Source organism: Hyla sarda, unplaced genomic scaffold (assembly GCF_029499605.1).
Source record: "Hyla sarda isolate aHylSar1 unplaced genomic scaffold, aHylSar1.hap1 scaffold_2601, whole genome shotgun sequence".
NCBI lineage: Eukaryota > Metazoa > Chordata > Amphibia > Anura > Hylidae > Hyla > Hyla sarda.
Genome location: NW_026609292.1, coordinates 1 through 19,063, shown reverse-complemented (window position 1 = coordinate 19,063; position 19,063 = coordinate 1). Strand labels below are relative to the sequence as shown.

The window sequence follows — 19,063 nt, the reverse complement described above, 5'->3', positions numbered from 1 at the left end:
TGGCGGTATTGAATAAGCATTGCTGCACTGATGGGGTATGCATTAGACGAAAAAAAAGAAGAAAAAGAAGAATAATACGCCCAGAAAAGAGGCGAAAAGGAGAAAAACGTAAAAAAACGTGAAAAAAAAGTAAGAGGAAGAGAAGGGAAAAAAAGGTGGAAATGGGTTTAAAAGTGATTTCGGCGGAGAAATATATATATATATATATATATATATATATATATATATATATACGCGCACACACACACATATATATAAACGTATTCTCCGTTGAGATATTGCAGCCGCTGCTGTGTCCAGGCCCAGGAGCCTTAGCACTGTGCTGTGATGTCACTCAATACCACTGACATCACTAGGTGTAAACAACATCTCTCCTTTGCTGTGTATGTGACTATGGAGCTGTTTGGTGATGTCGTCTATTATGGCCTTCATAGAAGCAACAGGAGATTGTTGCATCCATCTAGAACCCTCAGAACTACAGTGCTATGATGTCACTCACTTCCACAGGCCTTGCAGAGTGTAAACAACAACAACCCAGCTTTGTTGTGTATGTAACCATAGGGATTTGTGATGTCACCTAGAACCTTCACAGCAGCGACAGCTTTATGAGGAGCATCAGCACTGCTCTGCCTGAGCAGAACCATCACCGCCATAGGTTGTCAAATAACCCGGATTTAACCCACACAGGTAAGTCCAATGGGGTGCAGGCATGTCCTCTATGCTTACAGCTTCCCGTGGGTGTTGGTTTGATACCGTTTGGGGACAGCCAAGGAGGCATCTGCAGGCAACAAAGGTAGGTGTGTGCTTGTGTGTGTGTTTCCTATGCAGATCCTAAGCCCAGTGTCACATGCAAGTAGGAGGAGTAAGAAGGGTTCCTGGCAAATCCGGGTTATGGATTGCATTTAAAAAGGCCCCGTGGGAGTGCAATGGGCCCCTGTCTTGCTGCTTAGCAATAATGGTATGGGTTTAGGTTCTGCTGTGTGTACTGGTGGTTGACTGCCCCCCAGCCCAGAGTGTGCATGGAAAATTGTCTGGCAGCCTCCCTGACAGCAAGCAGTGATAGTGCCCATGAAGGGGACCTTGTTGGGCCCGCCCCTTTCACGGTTATCGCTTCTCGGCCTTTTGGCTAAGATCAAGTGTAGTATCTGTTCTTATCAGTTTAATATCTGATACGTCCCCTATCTGGGGACCATATATTAAATGGATTTTTGAGAACGGGGGCCGATTTCGAAGCTTGCTTCCGTCGCCCTATGCATTGACCCGATATGGCAGTATCTTCGGGTACAGTGCACCACCCCCTTACAGGGTTAAAAAGAAAGATTCCTACTTTCATTGCTACCTGCTTGCTGGCTAGCCAGCTAGCCAGCCCTGTGGGCCTTGCTGCTGCAGCCAAAAAACAAAAGGTGGTGCTGCTGCTGCTGCTTCTGCTTGTGTCTGGCCGCTGTTGGAGCGTCCAGGCACAGGACTTCTGCTGCTGCTGACTAAATGGCCTCCTTAATTGGATCATTTGAGTAGCCAGCACACCTGTGCAGGTAGGGCATGACATGATAGGCAGCTGCCTTGATAGCGGGTGGGTGCTGAATGTTCCTAATTGACAAAATAAGATTAATGCTTATGAAGAAATATAAAATCTCATCCCTTCCCCAATATCGCGCCACACCCCTACCCCTTAATTCCCTGGTTGAACTTGATGGACATATGTCTTTTTTCGACCGTACTAACTATGTAACTATGTAACATAACATGGGGGGGGGGGGGGGGGGGGGTCTCCTGGCTGTTCACACAGGTGTGTCATTGCTGTACATTGACCATGCATTGCTTCTGTGGTATTGCAAAGGCAAAGACAAATGCTTCCAGCCATCCATTGCACTAATGGATTGGTCATCAGCTGGCTGTCTATGTCCCGCATCAATATAGACCAAAGTACAGAGGGTTAGGCTATGCTATTGTGCACCTACCTGATGCATCAGAAGGTGCGAGGCCCTTGCTAAATTCTGTGCACAGACTTTGAGATCTATACTTTAGACTGTATCTAAACCTGCTCCAACATGGACTGACATTCTGGCCTACTTTCAGCCGATGCGACTTGTCTGTCGCTGAACAGTCGCTTTTTATGTATTCAGCACCTATGTATAATGTTGTAAAAATGCTCTAGAAGCTAAAGTCGCAGAAATGTCACACATATTTGGCCTGCAACTTTCTGTGCGACAAATTCAGACAGGAAAAATCAGTATAAATCCTTAGAAAATTATCCCCCAGTGTCTCCATCTGCTGGCGGTATTGAATAAGCATTGCTGCACTGATGGGGTATGCATTAGACGAAAAAAAAGAAGAAAAAGAAGAATAATACGCCCAGAAAAGAGGCGAAAAGGAGAAAAACGTAAAAAAACGTGAAAAAAAAGTAAGAGGAAGAGAAGGGAAAAAAAGGTGGAAATGGGTTTAAAAGTGATTTCGGCGGAGAAATATATATATATATATATATATATATATATATACGCGCACACACACACATATATATAAACGTATTCTCCGTTGAGATATTGCAGCCGCTGCTGTGTCCAGGCCCAGGAGCCTTAGCACTGTGCTGTGATGTCACTCAATACCACTGACATCACTAGGTGTAAACAACATCTCTCCTTTGCTGTGTATGTGACTATGGAGCTGTTTGGTGATGTCGTCTATTATGGCCTTCATAGAAGCAACAGGAGATTGTTGCATCCATCTAGAACCCTCAGAACTACAGTGCTATGATGTCACTCACTTCCACAGGCCTTGCAGAGTGTAAACAACAACAACCCAGCTTTGTTGTGTATGTAACCATAGGGATTTGTGATGTCACCTAGAACCTTCACAGCAGCGACAGCTTTATGAGGAGCATCAGCACTGCTCTGCCTGAGCAGAACCATCACCGCCATAGGTTGTCAAATAACCCGGATTTAACCCACACAGGTAAGTCCAATGGGGTGCAGGCATGTCCTCTATGCTTACAGCTTCCCGTGGGTGTTGGTTTGATACCGTTTGGGGACAGCCAAGGAGGCATCTGCAGGCAACAAAGGTAGGTGTGTGCTTGTGTGTGTGTTTCCTATGCAGATCCTAAGCCCAGTGTCACATGCAAGTAGGAGGAGTAAGAAGGGTTCCTGGCAAATCCGGGTTATGGATTGCATTTAAAAAGGCCCCGTGGGAGTGCAATGGGCCCCTGTCTTGCTGCTTAGCAATAATGGTATGGGTTTAGGTTCTGCTGTGTGTACTGGTGGTTGACTGCCCCCCAGCCCAGAGTGTGCATGGAAAATTGTCTGGCAGCCTCCCTGACAGCAAGCAGTGATAGTGCCCATGAAGGGGACCTTGTTGGGCCCGCCCCTTTCACGGTTATCGCTTCTCGGCCTTTTGGCTAAGATCAAGTGTAGTATCTGTTCTTATCAGTTTAATATCTGATACGTCCCCTATCTGGGGACCATATATTAAATGGATTTTTGAGAACGGGGGCCGATTTCGAAGCTTGCTTCCGTCGCCCTATGCATTGACCCGATATGGCAGTATCTTCGGGTACAGTGCACCACCCCCTTACAGGGTTAAAAAGAAAGATTCCTACTTTCATTGCTACCTGCTTGCTGGCTAGCCAGCTAGCCAGCCCTGTGGGCCTTGCTGCTGCAGCCAAAAAACAAAAGGTGGTGCTGCTGCTGCTGCTTCTGCTTGTGTCTGGCCGCTGTTGGAGCGTCCAGGCACAGGACTTCTGCTGCTGCTGACTAAATGGCCTCCTTAATTGGATCATTTGAGTAGCCAGCACACCTGTGCAGGTAGGGCATGACATGATAGGCAGCTGCCTTGATAGCGGGTGGGTGCTGAATGTTCCTAATTGACAAAATAAGATTAATGCTTATGAAGAAATATAAAATCTCATCCCTTCCCCAATATCGCGCCACACCCCTACCCCTTAATTCCCTGGTTGAACTTGATGGACATATGTCTTTTTTCGACCGTACTAACTATGTAACTATGTAACATAACATGGGGGGGGGGGGGGGGGGGTCTCCTGGCTGTTCACACAGGTGTGTCATTGCTGTACATTGACCATGCATTGCTTCTGTGGTATTGCAAAGGCAAAGACAAATGCTTCCAGCCATCCATTGCACTAATGGATTGGTCATCAGCTGGCTGTCTATGTCCCGCATCAATATAGACCAAAGTACAGAGGGTTAGGCTATGCTATTGTGCACCTACCTGATGCATCAGAAGGTGCGAGGCCCTTGCTAAATTCTGTGCACAGACTTTGAGATCTATACTTTAGACTGTATCTAAACCTGCTCCAACATGGACTGACATTCTGGCCTACTTTCAGCCGATGCGACTTGTCTGTCGCTGAACAGTCGCTTTTTATGTATTCAGCACCTATGTATAATGTTGTAAAAATGCTCTAGAAGCTAAAGTCGCAGAAATGTCACACATATTTGGCCTGCAACTTTCTGTGCGACAAATTCAGACAGGAAAAATCAGTATAAATCCTTAGAAAATTATCCCCCAGTGTCTCCATCTGCTGGCGGTATTGAATAAGCATTGCTGCACTGATGGGGTATGCATTAGACGAAAAAAAAGAAGAAAAAGAAGAATAATACGCCCAGAAAAGAGGCGAAAAGGAGAAAAACGTAAAAAAACGTGAAAAAAAAGTAAGAGGAAGAGAAGGGAAAAAAAGGTGGAAATGGGTTTAAAAGTGATTTCGGCGGAGAAATATATATATATATATATATATATATATATATATATATATATATATATATATATACGCGCACACACACACATATATATAAACGTATTCTCCGTTGAGATATTGCAGCCGCTGCTGTGTCCAGGCCCAGGAGCCTTAGCACTGTGCTGTGATGTCACTCAATACCACTGACATCACTAGGTGTAAACAACATCTCTCCTTTGCTGTGTATGTGACTATGGAGCTGTTTGGTGATGTCGTCTATTATGGCCTTCATAGAAGCAACAGGAGATTGTTGCATCCATCTAGAACCCTCAGAACTACAGTGCTATGATGTCACTCACTTCCACAGGCCTTGCAGAGTGTAAACAACAACAACCCAGCTTTGTTGTGTATGTAACCATAGGGATTTGTGATGTCACCTAGAACCTTCACAGCAGCGACAGCTTTATGAGGAGCATCAGCACTGCTCTGCCTGAGCAGAACCATCACCGCCATAGGTTGTCAAATAACCCGGATTTAACCCACACAGGTAAGTCCAATGGGGTGCAGGCATGTCCTCTATGCTTACAGCTTCCCGTGGGTGTTGGTTTGATACCGTTTGGGGACAGCCAAGGAGGCATCTGCAGGCAACAAAGGTAGGTGTGTGCTTGTGTGTGTGTTTCCTATGCAGATCCTAAGCCCAGTGTCACATGCAAGTAGGAGGAGTAAGAAGGGTTCCTGGCAAATCCGGGTTATGGATTGCATTTAAAAAGGCCCCGTGGGAGTGCAATGGGCCCCTGTCTTGCTGCTTAGCAATAATGGTATGGGTTTAGGTTCTGCTGTGTGTACTGGTGGTTGACTGCCCCCCAGCCCAGAGTGTGCATGGAAAATTGTCTGGCAGCCTCCCTGACAGCAAGCAGTGATAGTGCCCATGAAGGGGACCTTGTTGGGCCCGCCCCTTTCACGGTTATCGCTTCTCGGCCTTTTGGCTAAGATCAAGTGTAGTATCTGTTCTTATCAGTTTAATATCTGATACGTCCCCTATCTGGGGACCATATATTAAATGGATTTTTGAGAACGGGGGCCGATTTCGAAGCTTGCTTCCGTCGCCCTATGCATTGACCCGATATGGCAGTATCTTCGGGTACAGTGCACCACCCCCTTACAGGGTTAAAAAGAAAGATTCCTACTTTCATTGCTACCTGCTTGCTGGCTAGCCAGCTAGCCAGCCCTGTGGGCCTTGCTGCTGCAGCCAAAAAACAAAAGGTGGTGCTGCTGCTGCTGCTTCTGCTTGTGTCTGGCCGCTGTTGGAGCGTCCAGGCACAGGACTTCTGCTGCTGCTGACTAAATGGCCTCCTTAATTGGATCATTTGAGTAGCCAGCACACCTGTGCAGGTAGGGCATGACATGATAGGCAGCTGCCTTGATAGCGGGTGGGTGCTGAATGTTCCTAATTGACAAAATAAGATTAATGCTTATGAAGAAATATAAAATCTCATCCCTTCCCCAATATCGCGCCACACCCCTACCCCTTAATTCCCTGGTTGAACTTGATGGACATATGTCTTTTTTCGACCGTACTAACTATGTAACTATGTAACATAACATGGGGGGGGGGGGGGGGGGGTCTCCTGGCTGTTCACACAGGTGTGTCATTGCTGTACATTGACCATGCATTGCTTCTGTGGTATTGCAAAGGCAAAGACAAATGCTTCCAGCCATCCATTGCACTAATGGATTGGTCATCAGCTGGCTGTCTATGTCCCGCATCAATATAGACCAAAGTACAGAGGGTTAGGCTATGCTATTGTGCACCTACCTGATGCATCAGAAGGTGCGAGGCCCTTGCTAAATTCTGTGCACAGACTTTGAGATCTATACTTTAGACTGTATCTAAACCTGCTCCAACATGGACTGACATTCTGGCCTACTTTCAGCCGATGCGACTTGTCTGTCGCTGAACAGTCGCTTTTTATGTATTCAGCACCTATGTATAATGTTGTAAAAATGCTCTAGAAGCTAAAGTCGCAGAAATGTCACACATATTTGGCCTGCAACTTTCTGTGCGACAAATTCAGACAGGAAAAATCAGTATAAATCCTTAGAAAATTATCCCCCAGTGTCTCCATCTGCTGGCGGTATTGAATAAGCATTGCTGCACTGATGGGGTATGCATTAGACGAAAAAAAAGAAGAAAAAGAAGAATAATACGCCCAGAAAAGAGGCGAAAAGGAGAAAAACGTAAAAAAACGTGAAAAAAAAGTAAGAGGAAGAGAAGAGAAAAAAAGGTGGAAATGGGTTTAAAAGTGATTTCGGCGGAGAAATATATATATATATATATATATATATATATATATATATATATATATACGCGCACACACACACATATATATAAACGTATTCTCCGTTGAGATATTGCAGCCGCTGCTGTGTCCAGGCCCAGGAGCCTTAGCACTGTGCTGTGATGTCACTCAATACCACTGACATCACTAGGTGTAAACAACATCTCTCCTTTGCTGTGCATGTGACTATGGAGCTGTTTGGTGATGTCGTCTATTATGGCCTTCATAGAAGCAACAGGAGATTGTTGCATCCATCTAGAACCCTCAGAACTACAGTGCTATGATGTCACTCACTTCCACAGGCCTTGCAGAGTGTAAACAACAACAACCCAGCTTTGTTGTGTATGTAACCATAGGGATTTGTGATGTCACCTAGAACCTTCACAGCAGCGACAGCTTTATGAGGAGCATCAGCACTGCTCTGCCTGAGCAGAACCATCACCGCCATAGGTTGTCAAATAACCCGGATTTAACCCACACAGGTAAGTCCAATGGGGTGCAGGCATGTCCTCTATGCTTACAGCTTCCCGTGGGTGTTGGTTTGATACCGTTTGGGGACAGCCAAGGAGGCATCTGCAGGCAACAAAGGTAGGTGTGTGCTTGTGTGTGTGTTTCCTATGCAGATCCTAAGCCCAGTGTCACATGCAAGTAGGAGGAGTAAGAAGGGTTCCTGGCAAATCCGGGTTATGGATTGCATTTAAAAAGGCCCCGTGGGAGTGCAATGGGCCCCTGTCTTGCTGCTTAGCAATAATGGTATGGGTTTAGGTTCTGCTGTGTGTACTGGTGGTTGACTGCCCCCCAGCCCAGAGTGTGCATGGAAAATTGTCTGGCAGCCTCCCTGACAGCAAGCAGTGATAGTGCCCATGAAGGGGACCTTGTTGGGCCCGCCCCTTTCACGGTTATCGCTTCTCGGCCTTTTGGCTAAGATCAAGTGTAGTATCTGTTCTTATCAGTTTAATATCTGATACGTCCCCTATCTGGGGACCATATATTAAATGGATTTTTGAGAACGGGGGCCGATTTCGAAGCTTGCTTCCGTCGCCCTATGCATTGACCCGATATGGCAGTATCTTCGGGTACAGTGCACCACCCCCTTACAGGGTTAAAAAGAAAGATTCCTACTTTCATTGCTACCTGCTTGCTGGCTAGCCAGCTAGCCAGCCCTGTGGGCCTTGCTGCTGCAGCCAAAAAACAAAAGGTGGTGCTGCTGCTGCTGCTTCTGCTTGTGTCTGGCCGCTGTTGGAGCGTCCAGGCACAGGACTTCTGCTGCTGCTGACTAAATGGCCTCCTTAATTGGATCATTTGAGTAGCCAGCACACCTGTGCAGGTAGGGCATGACATGATAGGCAGCTGCCTTGATAGCGGGTGGGTGCTGAATGTTCCTAATTGACAAAATAAGATTAATGCTTATGAAGAAATATAAAATCTCATCCCTTCCCCAATATCGCGCCACACCCCTACCCCTTAATTCCCTGGTTGAACTTGATGGACATATGTCTTTTTTCGACCGTACTAACTATGTAACTGTGTAACATAACATGGGGGGGGGGGGGGGGGGTCTCCTGGCTGTTCACACAGGTGTGTCATTGCTGTACATTGACCATGCATTGCTTCTGTGGTATTGCAAAGGCAAAGACAAATGCTTCCAGCCATCCATTGCACTAATGGATTGGTCATCAGCTGGCTGTCTATGTCCCGCATCAATATAGACCAAAGTACAGAGGGTTAGGCTATGCTATTGTGCACCTACCTGATGCATCAGAAGGTGCGAGGCCCTTGCTAAATTCTGTGCACAGACTTTGAGATCTATACTTTAGACTGTATCTAAACCTGCTCCAACATGGACTGACATTCTGGCCTACTTTCAGCCGATGCGACTTGTCTGTCGCTGAACAGTCGCTTTTTATGTATTCAGCACCTATGTATAATGTTGTAAAAATGCTCTAGAAGCTAAAGTCGCAGAAATGTCACACATATTTGGCCTGCAACTTTCTGTGCGACAAATTCAGACAGGAAAAATCAGTATAAATCCTTAGAAAATTATCCCCCAGTGTCTCCATCTGCTGGCGGTATTGAATAAGCATTGCTGCACTGATGGGGTATGCATTAGACGAAAAAAAAGAAGAAAAAGAAGAATAATACGCCCAGAAAAGAGGCGAAAAGGAGAAAAACGTAAAAAAACGTGAAAAAAAAGTAAGAGGAAGAGAAGGGAAAAAAAGGTGGAAATGGGTTTAAAAGTGATTTCGGCGGAGAAATATATATATATATATATATATATATATATATATATATACGCGCACACACACACATATATATAAACGTATTCTCCGTTGAGATATTGCAGCTGCTGCTGTGTCCAGGCCCAGGAGCCTTAGCACTGTGCTGTGATGTCACTCAATACCACTGACATCACTAGGTGTAAACAACATCTCTCCTTTGCTGTGTATGTGACTATGGAGCTGTTTGGTGATGTCGTCTATTATGGCCTTCATAGAAGCAACAGGAGATTGTTGCATCCATCTAGAACCCTCAGAACTACAGTGCTATGATGTCACTCACTTCCACAGGCCTTGCAGAGTGTAAACAACAACAACCCAGCTTTGTTGTGTATGTAACCATAGGGATTTGTGATGTCACCTAGAACCTTCACAGCAGCGACAGCTTTATGAGGAGCATCAGCACTGCTCTGCCTGAGCAGAACCATCACCGCCATAGGTTGTCAAATAACCCGGATTTAACCCACACAGGTAAGTCCAATGGGGTGCAGGCATGTCCTCTATGCTTACAGCTTCCCGTGGGTGTTGGTTTGATACCGTTTGGGGACAGCCAAGGAGGCATCTGCAGGCAACAAAGGTAGGTGTGTGCTTGTGTGTGTGTTTCCTATGCAGATCCTAAGCCCAGTGTCACATGCAAGTAGGAGGAGTAAGAAGGGTTCCTGGCAAATCCGGGTTATGGATTGCATTTAAAAAGGCCCCGTGGGAGTGCAATGGGCCCCTGTCTTGCTGCTTAGCAATAATGGTATGGGTTTAGGTTCTGCTGTGTGTACTGGTGGTTGACTGCCCCCCAGCCCAGAGTGTGCATGGAAAATTGTCTGGCAGCCTCCCTGACAGCAAGCAGTGATAGTGCCCATGAAGGGGACCTTGTTGGGCCCGCCCCTTTCACGGTTATCGCTTCTCGGCCTTTTGGCTAAGATCAAGTGTAGTATCTGTTCTTATCAGTTTAATATCTGATACGTCCCCTATCTGGGGACCATATATTAAATGGATTTTTGAGAACGGGGGCCGATTTCGAAGCTTGCTTCCGTCGCCCTATGCATTGACCCGATATGGCAGTATCTTCGGGTACAGTGCACCACCCCCTTACAGGGTTAAAAAGAAAGATTCCTACTTTCATTGCTACCTGCTTGCTGGCTAGCCAGCTAGCCAGCCCTGTGGGCCTTGCTGCTGCAGCCAAAAAACAAAAGGTGGTGCTGCTGCTGCTGCTTCTGCTTGTGTCTGGCCGCTGTTGGAGCGTCCAGGCACAGGACTTCTGCTGCTGCTGACTAAATGGCCTCCTTAATTGGATCATTTGAGTAGCCAGCACACCTGTGCAGGTAGGGCATGACATGATAGGCAGCTGCCTTGATAGCGGGTGGGTGCTGAATGTTCCTAATTGACAAAATAAGATTAATGCTTATGAAGAAATATAAAATCTCATCCCTTCCCCAATATCGCGCCACACCCCTACCCCTTAATTCCCTGGTTGAACTTGATGGACATATGTCTTTTTTCGACCGTACTAACTATGTAACTATGTAACATAACATGGGGGGGGGGGGGGGGTCTCCTGGCTGTTCACACAGGTGTGTCATTGCTGTACATTGACCATGCATTGCTTCTGTGGTATTGCAAAGGCAAAGACAAATGCTTCCAGCCATCCATTGCACTAATGGATTGGTCATCAGCTGGCTGTCTATGTCCCGCATCAATATAGACCAAAGTACAGAGGGTTAGGCTATGCTATTGTGCACCTACCTGATGCATCAGAAGGTGCGAGGCCCTTGCTAAATTCTGTGCACAGACTTTGAGATCTATACTTTAGACTGTATCTAAACCTGCTCCAACATGGACTGACATTCTGGCCTACTTTCAGCCGATGCGACTTGTCTGTCGCTGAACAGTCGCTTTTTATGTATTCAGCACCTATGTATAATGTTGTAAAAATGCTCTAGAAGCTAAAGTCGCAGAAATGTCACACATATTTGGCCTGCAACTTTCTGTGCGACAAATTCAGACAGGAAAAATCAGTATAAATCCTTAGAAAATTATCCCCCAGTGTCTCCATCTGCTGGCGGTATTGAATAAGCATTGCTGCACTGATGGGGTATGCATTAGACGAAAAAAAAGAAGAAAAAGAAGAATAATACGCCCAGAAAAGAGGCGAAAAGGAGAAAAACGTAAAAAAACGTGAAAAAAAAGTAAGAGGAAGAGAAGGGAAAAAAAGGTGGAAATGGGTTTAAAAGTGATTTCGGCGGAGAAATATATATATATATATATATATATATATATATATATATATATATATATACGCGCACACACACACATATATATAAACGTATTCTCCGTTGAGATATTGCAGCCGCTGCTGTGTCCAGGCCCAGGAGCCTTAGCACTGTGCTGTGATGTCACTCAATACCACTGACATCACTAGGTGTAAACAACATCTCTCCTTTGCTGTGTATGTGACTATGGAGCTGTTTGGTGATGTCGTCTATTATGGCCTTCATAGAAGCAACAGGAGATTGTTGCATCCATCTAGAACCCTCAGAACTACAGTGCTATGATGTCACTCACTTCCACAGGCCTTGCAGAGTGTAAACAACAACAACCCAGCTTTGTTGTGTATGTAACCATAGGGATTTGTGATGTCACCTAGAACCTTCACAGCAGCGACAGCTTTATGAGGAGCATCAGCACTGCTCTGCCTGAGCAGAACCATCACCGCCATAGGTTGTCAAATAACCCGGATTTAACCCACACAGGTAAGTCCAATGGGGTGCAGGCATGTCCTCTATGCTTACAGCTTCCCGTGGGTGTTGGTTTGATACCGTTTGGGGACAGCCAAGGAGGCATCTGCAGGCAACAAAGGTAGGTGTGTGCTTGTGTGTGTGTTTCCTATGCAGATCCTAAGCCCAGTGTCACATGCAAGTAGGAGGAGTAAGAAGGGTTCCTGGCAAATCCGGGTTATGGATTGCATTTAAAAAGGCCCCGTGGGAGTGCAATGGGCCCCTGTCTTGCTGCTTAGCAATAATGGTATGGGTTTAGGTTCTGCTGTGTGTACTGGTGGTTGACTGCCCCCCAGCCCAGAGTGTGCATGGAAAATTGTCTGGCAGCCTCCCTGACAGCAAGCAGTGATAGTGCCCATGAAGGGGACCTTGTTGGGCCCGCCCCTTTCACGGTTATCGCTTCTCGGCCTTTTGGCTAAGATCAAGTGTAGTATCTGTTCTTATCAGTTTAATATCTGATACGTCCCCTATCTGGGGACCATATATTAAATGGATTTTTGAGAACGGGGGCCGATTTCGAAGCTTGCTTCCGTCGCCCTATGCATTGACCCGATATGGCAGTATCTTCGGGTACAGTGCACCACCCCCTTACAGGGTTAAAAAGAAAGATTCCTACTTTCATTGCTACCTGCTTGCTGGCTAGCCAGCTAGCCAGCCCTGTGGGCCTTGCTGCTGCAGCCAAAAAACAAAAGGTGGTGCTGCTGCTGCTGCTTCTGCTTGTGTCTGGCCGCTGTTGGAGCGTCCAGGCACAGGACTTCTGCTGCTGCTGACTAAATGGCCTCCTTAATTGGATCATTTGAGTAGCCAGCACACCTGTGCAGGTAGGGCATGACATGATAGGCAGCTGCCTTGATAGCGGGTGGGTGCTGAATGTTCCTAATTGACAAAATAAGATTAATGCTTATGAAGAAATATAAAATCTCATCCCTTCCCCAATATCGCGCCACACCCCTACCCCTTAATTCCCTGGTTGAACTTGATGGACATATGTCTTTTTTCGACCGTACTAACTATGTAACTATGTAACATAACATGGGGGGGGGGGGGGGGGGGGTCTCCTGGCTGTTCACACAGGTGTGTCATTGCTGTACATTGACCATGCATTGCTTCTGTGGTATTGCAAAGGCAAAGACAAATGCTTCCAGCCATCCATTGCACTAATGGATTGGTCATCAGCTGGCTGTCTATGTCCCGCATCAATATAGACCAAAGTACAGAGGGTTAGGCTATGCTATTGTGCACCTACCTGATGCATCAGAAGGTGCGAGGCCCTTGCTAAATTCTGTGCACAGACTTTGAGATCTATACTTTAGACTGTATCTAAACCTGCTCCAACATGGACTGACATTCTGGCCTACTTTCAGCCGATGCGACTTGTCTGTCGCTGAACAGTCGCTTTTTATGTATTCAGCACCTATGTATAATGTTGTAAAAATGCTCTAGAAGCTAAAGTCGCAGAAATGTCACACATATTTGGCCTGCAACTTTCTGTGCGACAAATTCAGACAGGAAAAATCAGTATAAATCCTTAGAAAATTATCCCCCAGTGTCTCCATCTGCTGGCGGTATTGAATAAGCATTGCTGCACTGATGGGGTATGCATTAGACGAAAAAAAAGAAGAAAAAGAAGAATAATACGCCCAGAAAAGAGGCGAAAAGGAGAAAAACGTAAAAAAACGTGAAAAAAAAGTAAGAGGAAGAGAAGGGAAAAAAAGGTGGAAATGGGTTTAAAAGTGATTTCGGCGGAGAAATATATATATATATATATATATATATATATATATATATATATACGCGCACACACACACATATATATAAACGTATTCTCCGTTGAGATATTGCAGCCGCTGCTGTGTCCAGGCCCAGGAGCCTTAGCACTGTGCTGTGATGTCACTCAATACCACTGACATCACTAGGTGTAAACAACATCTCTCCTTTGCTGTGTATGTGACTATGGAGCTGTTTGGTGATGTCGTCTATTATGGCCTTCATAGAAGCAACAGGAGATTGTTGCATCCATCTAGAACCCTCAGAACTACAGTGCTATGATGTCACTCACTTCCACAGGCCTTGCAGAGTGTAAACAACAACAACCCAGCTTTGTTGTGTATGTAACCATAGGGATTTGTGATGTCACCTAGAACCTTCACAGCAGCGACAGCTTTATGAGGAGCATCAGCACTGCTCTGCCTGAGCAGAACCATCACCGCCATAGGTTGTCAAATAACCCGGATTTAACCCACACAGGTAAGTCCAATGGGGTGCAGGCATGTCCTCTATGCTTACAGCTTCCCGTGGGTGTTGGTTTGATACCGTTTGGGGACAGCCAAGGAGGCATCTGCAGGCAACAAAGGTAGGTGTGTGCTTGTGTGTGTGTTTCCTATGCAGATCCTAAGCCCAGTGTCACATGCAAGTAGGAGGAGTAAGAAGGGTTCCTGGCAAATCCGGGTTATGGATTGCATTTAAAAAGGCCCCGTGGGAGTGCAATGGGCCCCTGTCTTGCTGCTTAGCAATAATGGTATGGGTTTAGGTTCTGCTGTGTGTACTGGTGGTTGACTGCCCCCCAGCCCAGAGTGTGCATGGAAAATTGTCTGGCAGCCTCCCTGACAGCAAGCAGTGATAGTGCCCATGAAGGGGACCTTGTTGGGCCCGCCCCTTTCACGGTTATCGCTTCTCGGCCTTTTGGCTAAGATCAAGTGTAGTATCTGTTCTTATCAGTTTAATATCTGATACGTCCCCTATCTGGGGACCATATATTAAATGGATTTTTGAGAACGGGGGCCGATTTCGAAGCTTGCTTCCGTCGCCCTATGCATTGACCCGATATGGCAGTATCTTCGGGTACAGTGCACCACCCCCTTACAGGGTTAAAAAGAAAGATTCCTACTTTCATTGCTACCTGCTTGCTGGCTAGCCAGCTAGCCAGCCCTGTGGGCCTTGCTGCTGCAGCCAAAAAACAAAAGGTGGTGCTGCTGCTGCTGCTTCTGCTTGTGTCTGGCCGCTGTTGGAGCGTCCAGGCACAGGACTTCTGCTGCTGCTGACTAAATGGCCTCCTTAATTGGATCATTTGAGTAGCCAGCACACCTGTGCAGGTAGGGCATGACATGATAGGCAGCTGCCTTGATAGCGGGTGGGTGCTGAATGTTCCTAATTGACAAAATAAGATTAATGCTTATGAAGAAATATAAAATCTCATCCCTTCCCCAATATCGCGCCACACCCCTACCCCTTAATTCCCTGGTTGAACTTGATGGACATATGTCTTTTTTCGACCGTACTAACTATGTAACTATGTAACATAACATGGGGGGGGGGGGGGGGGGGTCTCCTGGCTGTTCACACAGGTGTGTCATTGCTGTACATTGACCATGCATTGCTTCTGTGGTATTGCAAAGGCAAAGACAAATGCTTCCAGCCATCCATTGCACTAATGGATTGGTCATCAGCTGGCTGTCTATGTCCCGCATCAATATAGACCAAAGTACAGAGGGTTAGGCTATGCTATTGTGCACCTACCTGATGCATCAGAAGGTGCGAGGCCCTTGCTAAATTCTGTGCACAGACTTTGAGATCTATACTTTAGACTGTATCTAAACCTGCTCCAACATGGACTGACATTCTGGCCTACTTTCAGCCGATGCGACTTGTCTGTCGCTGAACAGTCGCTTTTTATGTATTCAGCACCTATGTATAATGTTGTAAAAATGCTCTAGAAGCTAAAGTCGCAGAAATGTCACACATATTTGGCCTGCAACTTTCTGTGCGACAAATTCAGACAGGAAAAATCAGTATAAATCCTTAGAAAATTATCCCCCAGTGTCTCCATCTGCTGGCGGTATTGAATAAGCATTGCTGCACTGATGGGGTATGCATTAGACGAAAAAAAAGAAGAAAAAGAAGAATAATACGCCCAGAAAAGAGGCGAAAAGGAGAAAAACGTAAAAAAACGTGAAAAAAAAGTAAGAGGAAGAGAAGGGAAAAAAAGGTGGAAATGGGTTTAAAAGTGATTTCGGCGGAGAAATATATATATATATATATATATATATATATATACGCGCACACACACACATATATATAAACATATTCTCCGTTGAGATATTGCAGCCGCTGCTGTGTCCAGGCCCAGGAGCCTTAGCACTGTGCTGTGATGTCACTCAATACCACTGACATCACTAGGTGTAAACAACATCTCTCCTTTGCTGTGTATGTGACTATGGAGCTGTTTGGTGATGTCGTCTATTATGGCCTTCATAGAAGCAACAGGAGATTGTTGCATCCATCTAGAACCCTCAGAACTACAGTGCTATGATGTCACTCACTTCCACAGACCTTGCAGAGTGTAAACAACAACAACCCAGCTTTGTTGTGTATGTAACCATAGGGATTTGTGATGTCACCTAGAACCTTCACAGCAGCGACAGCTTTATGAGGAGCATCAGCACTGCTCTGCCTGAGCAGAACCATCACCGCCATAGGTTGTCAAATAACCCGGATTTAACCCACACAGGTAAGTCCAATGGGGTGCAGGCATGTCCTCTATGCTTACAGCTTCCCGTGGGTGTTGGTTTGATACCGTTTGGGGACAGCCAAGGAGGCATCTGCAGGCAACAAAGGTAGGTGTGTGCTTGTGTGTGTGTTTCCTATGCAGATCCTAAGCCCAGTGTCACATGCAAGTAGGAGGAGTAAGAAGGGTTCCTGGCAAATCCGGGTTATGGATTGCATTTAAAAAGGCCCCGTGGGAGTGCAATGGGCCCCTGTCTTGCTGCTTAGCAATAATGGTATGGGTTTAGGTTCTGCTGTGTGTACTGGTGGTTGACTGCCCCCCAGCCCAGAGTGTGCATGGAAAATTGTCTGGCAGCCTCCCTGACAGCAAGCAGTGATAGTGCCCATGAAGGGGACCTTGTTGGGCCCGCCCCTTTCACGGTTATCGCTTCTCGGCCTTTTGGCTAAGATCAAGTGTAGTATCTGTTCTTATCAGTTTAATATCTGATACGTCCCCTATCTGGGGACCATATATTAAATGGATTTTTGAGAACGGGGGCCGATTTCGAAGCTTGCTTCCGTCGCCCTATGCATTGACCCGATATGGCAGTATCTTCGGGTACAGTGCACCACCCCCTTACAGGGTTAAAAAGAAAGATTCCTACTTTCATTGCTACCTGCTTGCTGGCTAGCCAGCTAGCCAGCCCTGTGGGCCTTGCTGCTGCAGCCAAAAAACAAAAGGTGGTGCTGCTGCTGCTGCTTCTGCTTGTGTCTGGCCGCTGTTGGAGCGTCCAGGCACAGGACTTCTGCTGCTGCTGACTAAATGGCCTCCTTAATTGGATCATTTGAGTAGCCAGCACACCTGTGCAGGTAGGGCATGACATGATAGGCAGCTGCCTTGATAGCGGGTGGGTGCTGAATGTTCCTAATTGACAAAATAAGATTAATGCTTATGAAGAAATATAAAATCTCATCCCTTCCCCAATATCGCGCCACACCCCTACCCCTTAATTCCCTGGTTGAACTTGATGGACATATGTCTTTTTTCGACCGTACTAACTATGTAACTATGTAACATAACATGGGGGGGGGGGGGGGGGTCTCCTGGCTGTTCACACAGGTGTGTCATTGCTGTACATTGACCATGCATTGCTTCTGTGGTATTGCAAAGGCAAAGACAAATGCTTCCAGCCATCCATTGCACTAATGGATTGGTCATCAGCTGGCTGTCTATGTCCCGCATCAATATAGACCAAAGTACAGAGGGTTAGGCTATGCTATTGTGCACCTACCTGATGCATCAGAAGGTGCGAGGCCCTTGCTAAATTCTGTGCACAGACTTTGAGATCTATACTTTAGACTGTATCTAAACCTGCTCCAACATGGACTGACATTCTGGCCTACTTTCAGCCGATGCGACTTGTCTGTCGCTGAACAGTCGCTTTTTATGTATTCAGCACCTATGTATAATGTTGTAAAAATGCTCTAGAAGCTAAAGTCGCAGAAATGTCACACATATTTGGCCTGCAACTTTCTGTGCGACAAATTCAGACAGGAAAAATCAGTATAAATCCTTAGAAAATTATCCCCCAGTGTCTCCATCTGCTGGCGGTATTGAATAAGCATTGCTGCACTGATGGGGTATGCATTAGACGAAAAAAAAGAAGAAAAAGAAGAATAATACGCCCAGAAAAGAGGCGAAAAGGAGAAAAACGTAAAAAAACGTGAAAAAAAAGTAAGAGGAAGAGAAGGGAAAAAAAGGTGGAAATGGGTTTAAAAGTGATTTCGGCGGAGAAATATATATATATATATATATATATATATATATATATATATATATACGCGCACACACACACATATATATAAACGTATTCTCCGTTGAGATATTGCAGCCGCTGCTGTGTCCAGGCCCAGGAGCCTTAGCACTGTGCTGTGATGTCACTCAATACCACTGACATCACTAGGTGTAAACAACATCTCTCCTTTGCTGTGTATGTGACTATGGAGCTGTTTGGTGATGTCGTCTATTATGGCCTTCATAGAAGCAACAGGAGATTGTTGCATCCATCTAGAACCCTCAGAACTACAGTGCTATGATGTCACTCACTTCCACAGGCCTTGCAGAGTGTAAACAACAACAACCCAGCTTTGTTGTGTATGTAACCATAGGGATTTGTGATGTCACCTAGAACCTTCACAGCAGCGACAGCTTTATGAGGAGCATCAGCACTGCTCTGCCTGAGCAGAACCATCACCGCCATAGGTTGTCAAATAACCCGGATTTAACCCACACAGGTAAGTCCAATGGGGTGCAGGCATGTCCTCTATGCTTACAGCTTCCCGTGGGTGTTGGTTTGATACCGTTTGGGGACAGCCAAGGAGGCATCTGCAGGCAACAAAGGTAGGTGTGTGCTTGTGTGTGTGTTTCCTATGCAGATCCTAAGCCCAGTGTCACATGCAAGTAGGAGGAGTAAGAAGGGTTCCTGGCAAATCTGGGTTATGGATTGCATTTAA

General features: G+C 46.0%; 8 non-coding genes across 8 annotated transcripts; all 8 read left to right on the top strand.

The window, feature by feature from the left end:
* Window positions 1-1,106: 1,106 nt before the first annotated feature.
* LOC130324187 (U2 spliceosomal RNA) lies at window positions 1,107-1,297 on the top strand. The gene has a single exon (XR_008869264.1). It is a non-coding gene; the product is annotated as a U2 spliceosomal RNA (small nuclear RNA).
* Window positions 1,298-3,368: 2,071 nt separating this feature from the next.
* LOC130324186 (U2 spliceosomal RNA) lies at window positions 3,369-3,559 on the top strand. The gene has a single exon (XR_008869263.1). It is a non-coding gene; the product is annotated as a U2 spliceosomal RNA (small nuclear RNA).
* Window positions 3,560-5,650: 2,091 nt separating this feature from the next.
* On the top strand, window positions 5,651-5,841 carry LOC130324185 (U2 spliceosomal RNA). Its single transcript, XR_008869262.1, has one exon. It is a non-coding gene; the product is annotated as a U2 spliceosomal RNA (small nuclear RNA).
* Window positions 5,842-7,924: 2,083 nt separating this feature from the next.
* Window positions 7,925-8,115, top strand: LOC130324198 (U2 spliceosomal RNA). Its single transcript, XR_008869273.1, has one exon. It is a non-coding gene; the product is annotated as a U2 spliceosomal RNA (small nuclear RNA).
* A 2,074-nt stretch (window positions 8,116-10,189) lies between these two features.
* On the top strand, window positions 10,190-10,380 carry LOC130324197 (U2 spliceosomal RNA). Its single transcript, XR_008869272.1, has one exon. It is a non-coding gene; the product is annotated as a U2 spliceosomal RNA (small nuclear RNA).
* A 2,082-nt stretch (window positions 10,381-12,462) lies between these two features.
* Window positions 12,463-12,653, top strand: LOC130324196 (U2 spliceosomal RNA). Its single transcript, XR_008869271.1, has one exon. It is a non-coding gene; the product is annotated as a U2 spliceosomal RNA (small nuclear RNA).
* A 2,080-nt stretch (window positions 12,654-14,733) lies between these two features.
* LOC130324195 (U2 spliceosomal RNA) lies at window positions 14,734-14,924 on the top strand. The gene has a single exon (XR_008869270.1). It is a non-coding gene; the product is annotated as a U2 spliceosomal RNA (small nuclear RNA).
* A 2,069-nt stretch (window positions 14,925-16,993) lies between these two features.
* Window positions 16,994-17,184, top strand: LOC130324184 (U2 spliceosomal RNA). The gene has a single exon (XR_008869261.1). It is a non-coding gene; the product is annotated as a U2 spliceosomal RNA (small nuclear RNA).
* The last annotated feature ends 1,879 nt before the right edge of the window (window positions 17,185-19,063 follow it).